At 42.5% G+C, this 6952-nt stretch overlaps 1 long non-coding RNA gene across 1 annotated transcript; it reads left to right on the top strand.

Moving 5' to 3' along the window:
• The first annotated feature begins 3193 nt into the window (after nucleotides 1–3193).
• LOC115031735 lies at nucleotides 3194–5568 on the top strand. The gene is made up of 3 exons (XR_003837389.1): nucleotides 3194–3347; nucleotides 4210–4461; nucleotides 5482–5568. It is a non-coding gene; the product is annotated as an uncharacterized LOC115031735 (long non-coding RNA).
• Nucleotides 5569–6952: the final 1384 nt, after the last annotated feature.

Genomic DNA, 6952 nt, shown 5'->3' with positions numbered 1-6952 from the left:
ACACACACACACATGTAAATGCACATGTGGAAGCCAAAGCACAACCTTGCGGGTCATTCAACAGGTGCCATTTATTTTTCCTTTTAAAATGACTGCCTAGCTGGCCAACGAGCACAGGGATCCTCCTGTCTCCAACTCCTTCCACAGTTCCATGGTGCTGGGCTTAGTTCCAATATGCCAAGCCTTTGTAAGGATGCTGGAGGTAAAGCTCGGATCCCATAAGTCACAGTCCCTTTACCAACTGAACCACCTCCCTAAGCCCCATCTCATGTTGACCATGCCCATCATTCCTAGAACCTTCTCAGTTATGTGGTGTTAGAACCTCAATGCCACTGATCTCTTGACTCTGCCACCATTTTAGTCAGACCTCCTCTTGAAGGTGCATGTGAAGCACCCATCTCAGGTCAGTTCTCACATCTCATCTCCCTGGCTGCCCCAGGGAGACCACCACAATGCTTGTCCAGAGATGCTCTATATCTTAAACACCATTTGGGAAGAATGGAAAGCATGAGGGTGAGATAAACACTTAGAATTCTACTCAGACTTCCAATGTTAAAAGTCCTGCTTTTATTTATCAGAATAAACCACAATACTCAGGTCTTAACCTGCCTTTCTGGGTAACCTTATTCCATTGTTCCCCCTTTCCATGTTCACATGACTACCATTTCCTTCACTATAAATGGACTCTGCTCACACCCCAAATCAAGTTTCAATCTTCTAAGCAAGTCATCAGAGCCAGTTCAATATCTACCCCATAGAGCTAATAAAATGATGCTTCTCCCAGAGCTAGCACTCGGTTCATACTGAGGGAGAGAATGAGAAAAAGATGATGTCTCTCTGTCTCTTTGTCTCAGTCTTTGTCTCTCTGTTTCCCTCTGTCTGACTCTGTCTCTCTGTCTCCCTCTGTCTGTCTGTCTGTCTGTCTGTCTGTCTGTCTGTCTGTGTATGTGTGTGTCTGTCTCTCTATCTGTCTGTCTCTCTGTCTCTGTCTCTCTGTCCCTGTCTCTCTGTCTCTCTTGTGATTTCTTACTTTAGTCAGACATTTTTGGAAGAAAATAGAACTATTTTGGCCTGCCTGGCACCCCGTAAGAGAAAAGACTCTCTTCTGTGACCCTCCTTTGGGGAGCAGGAGACCTTTCCACTGAGCTGCATGTCCTGAAGCCTATGATTCTCACTGCTAACCAGGACTCCTGCTAGAGGTGAGCACAGCACAAGCTGGGAAGCCTTTGGGATAAACTCTGCCCCAGACCTGAGCCTGGGCAGCTGTGCAAAAGGCAATAGCTTAGTTAGGAGAGAAGTATGGGGTCTTAGGAGCCCCGTGAGCTCTTTACCTGCAGCCATTATGGCCATAGGGACACCACAGGATACTGTGAATTGTCAGAGCAAAATAGCCCCGTAATCGTAGGCGAGCTAGACCTCATTATGATGAAACGGTACCGGCTATCCTTGAGTCAGACAAAGGAGACCATGAAATCGCTGCAGTCAGCAGTACTGACAAGCTGCATTTAAAAAGACTCAAAACGAACTGCCAGTTGACAGTACTTCAGGAGAAGATGCCTATAAATGCCACAGAGGCATGTTGGATATAAACCTCAATCTTTAAATGCTTTAAAATGTGCCTTTATGTTTCATTTCCTTCCAAGGAGCTAAATAAGGAACAAGGTATATACGTTTAAGGTGCTCGCTCTGAAGCCCTGAGGCACAGGGTGGTGTAGAAATCAGGTAATTACAGAGTACCATATCTTTCAGATTAAGTATGGGTGTGCTGCGGAGCTGGAAAACAAGTGATTCATTGAGCACAGATGACATTTGAGGAATACTATTGCACCTCTGCTCAGCTAGCAGAGGGGTTGAGAGTGTCCAGCATCGCTGTACTTTTTGGCACATCATCCGATCATAGGTAAGGTGGGGGCCTCTTAGGCAGGAAGCCACACAGCCTGTCAATACCATGTACTACTTTTTGTACGGATGAAAAGGCACCACTGAGCGGCTTTTAAAAAGAGCCAAATGCTTCTAGCAGCACCCAGTCTTCATTTTAGATTATAATTGTTCATTGCCTTTCTTTATTAGTAGAAGGGAATTTGGTGATCACCTTTTTCCCCTTAGAAAAAAATCTAAGGGCTGGAGAGATGTCCTCCGCAGTTAAGAATGTGTCCTACTCTTGCAAAAGACCTGAGTTCAGTTCCCAGCACCCTTTCAGGCAGCTTACAATCACTGTAACTTCAGCTCCAGAGAGATTTGATGTGTTTGACATCCCGGGTCATAGGCGCGTGCACACACACACACACACACACACACACACACACACATGCATATAATTTAAAATAAAATAAATCTTAATTTTTCATTATTCAAAGCCTAAAAACATCCAGTGAGACATGTGATGCCAAGTGCACCTGTGTCTCAGAGCCTTTGATCTTTCTCCCAGTCCTCATATATCCAAAGAAACTAGGAGCATGACAGGCTGAGGAAGTTGGTGGCTCCTTGAGATGGAATAGGGAGACCAACCAACAAATCCTGTAGTCCTTTCCCTGAGACTTTGGCATGTGTGCACATGCATATCCAGGCAGGAAGTGAATGCTGGTTGTTGCTCCCCTAGTACCATCCATCTTTATTTTTTTGAAACAAGGTCTCTCACTGGACCTGGAGCCTTCCAAGTAGCTAGCTGAGTTGACTAGCTAGCTACCCAAGGAATGCTCTTTTCTCCACATTACCAGTGTTGTGACTGTCAATGTGTTCCACGATGTCCAGCTTTTCTGTGGGTTCTGGGGATTTAACACAGGTCATTGTGCTTGTGAGGCAGTTAATTTATTGACTGCTATCTCCTGGCCCTGTGTTTAATGGGGGTTTGGTGGGGGGAGGTTGTTGTTGGTTTTGGCTTTGCTTTTATTTTGTTCTGATGGTCAAACTCATGCTAAGCCTCTACCATTAGCACTAAGCTACACCCGCAACATGAACTGGCTAATAATTTTTGGTACTTGTAATGACATGAGGCCATATTTTAAAATGATGCACCATCGAGTCTAGTTCTTGATTTTAAAAACTTCAAGTGAAATACTTCTATACATGGGAGTTACTCTTCAGCTTACAGATACATTTCTTATTGCTCAGTGGTTGCCCTTGGGAGAGTGTCTTCTTGTTGGACATGCACTTTCTTTTAGTCAACTGTGGCAGCAATGACAAAGGTGCAGCATTGTGCTGTGGGAAAAACAAAACAAAGAGACAGAAGAGTTAAAACTTTGCAGAGGCTTGTTTGAAACCTGACCAGTAATGACCACAATAAGCAGAGGTGCCCTCCACCCTCAGAAGGCCACTTTCTCTCTGAACACCAAGAAACAAGAACACGGGTGAGTTTAATCCTACCTTTTAAATAAACATTTTTTAAACTAGTCCAGGAGCAATGTGCCATGGACAGAACCAATTATTATGCAGTGGACTCAGATTTAGGCCATTATGGGAATTTTGTAACCCAGCTTTCCTCCCTCAGTTGGTAATGAGGTATGATTAAAATCACCCCACTACTTTAAGGAACTTTAAGGACTCACTCTCTAGCTTTGCTTATCCAAGCAAAGGTTTTCTTAGGAGAATCACAACAGATGACAGGTAGGATTAGAAAATAAAAGAAAGCATTTTTTTTTCTCCAGACCTGACACACTGGGCAGAGTAAAAGAAGACCTAAAAGCCCCAATCTACCCTGCTCCAGACCCTTCCACCAACACAGCCCTTACCAGAGTTTTACCACCACAGGAAGCTGACAATTTACCTCAAAAGCAATGCTGGGGTCAGGAAACAAGACTGGGAAAAAAAAAAGTCTTCCAACTGTGGAAGATAAACATTTTCTTTCTCTGTGTAGCATACTACAAAGAATTGTTTGCTAATGAATTGTGTGCTAATGAATTAAAAGGGGTATTTATATGCAAGGCAGAAAAAAAAAAAAGAATGGAAACCCCACAAACAGAAGAACCATCACCGCATTAATATAATTTCCTTCCCTAACATTTTTCACAATCATGTACTTTCGGTATATTTAATCTTTTACAGTGGTTCCCATAGCAACTCTTCTGGGAGGTGGCAGAGCTGAAGGCTATTACAGTCTTGAAACTCAGCCCTGCCCTGGTTAGGAATTTTCTCCCTTTTCTCTTTTCTCTCTCTGTCCTTATTTTTACTTATTTGTTTATATGATACTATTACATCTTGCATTGATCTCAGAATCCTGCCAGAGATGAGACTGTCTGAAGGACAAAAGACATGCTAAGTTGGTTTTGTTGTTATGAGTTTCAAACTTAAGGTCCTGGCTCACTGAAAACTGCATCTCCATCCTCCTTCATAACATCTTCCCCGGCATGTATGGACACGAAGAGGTGCTCCTTGAGGGATATTAATTGGAATCCATCCCTTACTTGTGAAACCTTCACCTCTGCGCTGGCCTCAGCCCTAGGGTGACCAGGAAAACAAGTGAATGTAAGTCCCACATGTAAAAAAAATTCATGGGCCACCACTGTGGAGGAAAGCTTTGGGATTGCGTAATGTCACAGAATTCAAATGGGATGCGCTTCTCATTTCCTTCCTGCAATTTGTTTCTCTGCCCCCAGATGAAGCCAGCTCTGAGGAGTGGGCTCCGGGACTCGAAAATCAAATATTGTTATTAATCAGTGTAATTACTTTTCTTGGCCCAACTGTGGAGCTGGGAAGCAACCCAAATTCTCCTGAGTGCAGTCTCAACTAATACATGTTGCCTGGCCACCATTACCTCATCCTTAGTCATCTTAAACTTAAAACAAAACAACAACAACAAAAAAAACCCAAAAAACAACTGTAATTATTTTACTAAAATATTATTGAGCTTGTTTATTTCCATATATCTGCCTCATAAAAGATAAGGTTTGAAGCACTAATGCTGAAAGACGGCAAGAAAAAGATCTTGCCTCTATCTTACAAATGTCCAGAAACTTCCAACATAAACAGAATGAGCATTGGTATGAACACACTCCGGCTCAGCAGCTGAGGAGTTTAATATTCCTAGCTTAGCAATAATTGAGTGGCTTTTTGGAAAGCATCATAGATGTTCGAATACATTAGAAGGTCATTCCACTATCTAAGAATGTCATTCATGAGGGCATCCATCCCCCACAACCCTCTGGAAGATGCTATTGTGGTAGGACTCTGGGCATATCATTGAAGGGTAATCTAGGTTAGATTATTTCAGGTGGGAAAACCCACTCTAACCATGGATGGTCCCTGACTGCAAAAGAGGGAAGAAATCAAGCCAGGCACCAGCATTCATTGCTCTCTACTTCCTGATTGTTGATGTGATTTGACCTCCCCCTCTTGTGACTTCCTTGATATGATAAACTGTACCTATAACTCTGCACTAAAATAAGCCTCTCCTTTTCCAACTAGCCTTTGTGGGCATTTTGTTATAGCACCAGGAAGTGGCTAATGTAGCTACTAGCACATTCATTGTTGTCTTTGTTTATCTAGATCATTCTCCATCGAATGGAATTAAGTGCTCTCATCTCAAATGAGCCTCGAACTTCAGCATAGTGTGGCCATTTTCAGTTAGCAGCCTATCCGCAGGAAACTGTGACATTCCTGCTTTATACGGAAGCAAATATTGAATGTGTGTCAAATGCATCTCACTGACAGCCATTCCTGAGTAAACACCTCAGAAGATTCTAATGAAGGTCTGCCGTCAGATGAAACTTCTTTTGCGCTGTACAAAAATATCAACCTGCAGCGTTATGTCAGTCAAGTCTGAGACTACATAAGGTCAACATGATTCATCATCTAATAAAGTGATTCTGAACTTAACTTTGTGGGAAACACATCCTTTCATATGCATGAGCTAGTTTATGCATGCTGTATTCTTCCTAATTTAGACATACGCCAACTTACCCCCATGTGGTCTAACTTCTTCACCTAAATATATCAATCACACAAACCCTAAGGTTTCTTGAGTATAGATTTTACATGTATAAGGTGATGTCTTTGGGACTATATGAGTGTCCATATCCTCAGAATTATTTTTATTTTGTGGGTTGAGTAAGAGAGCATAACCTTTCCTTTCTTTTCTCTGAAATCATATATTAAATTATAATTTACATGCATTAAGGCCTGGTGGTTATCAACCTTCCTAATGTTGAGACCATTGAATACAGTTCCTCATGTTGTAGAAACCCCCAAACATAAAATCATTTTTTTTATGTTGCTACTTCATAACTGTAATTTCACTTCTGTTCTGAATTATAATGCAAACACTTTTGGAGATAGATGTCTGCCTAAGGGGTCGCAACCCACAAGTTGAGAACCATTGCATTAATTGTTAATCATAATTAACCAGTGTGGTGGGAGAGTCGAGATGGGAAAAAGCAACAGCAAGATTAACATCTGAGAGAAACTGCTGACAGAAAAGACTGAAAACCCTTCTCTGTCTGGGTTACCCATAAAAAACAGCATGTGCATGGAAAACAAACTTAAAAGTTCAGACAGGAGAGGCAGTGCTGTGCTGTGCTTATTTATGCTGCTCATGTGTCAGGGGGCGCTAGGCTTGAGCCAAAGCTTTGCTGAGCATGCCTCTCCCTGCTCCTGTGACTACTTCCATATCTGGGTATGCCTTTCCTTAATAGCCTGTCTCTATTTCTCTTTCTTACTGTGTCCCTGGTACAACCCTTTTTGGAGGGACACAAGAACTTAGAAACTTCAGGGGGTGCTCTCCAGGCTCAGATACTCTCCTATCACAAAACCACATGTGAGTCAAGTGCTCAGTTTGACAAGTGTAGTTATAGCTGTGCTCGTCACCAGCAGATCCAAGATAAGGGACACATTCACCATCCGGAAAGATTCTCTTCTAAATCACATGTATTTATCATCCGTGGACTTGCACATGTGATGGTGTATGTGTGGAGATGAGGACACAACTTGTGGGAGTTGGTTCCCTCTACCATGTGGCTCC

Source organism: Mus caroli, chromosome 8 (assembly GCF_900094665.2).
Source record: "Mus caroli chromosome 8, CAROLI_EIJ_v1.1, whole genome shotgun sequence".
Taxonomy (NCBI): domain Eukaryota; kingdom Metazoa; phylum Chordata; class Mammalia; order Rodentia; family Muridae; genus Mus; species Mus caroli.
The sequence above is the reverse complement of the archived record's forward strand: the minus strand, read 5'-3'. Positions and strand labels throughout refer to the sequence as shown.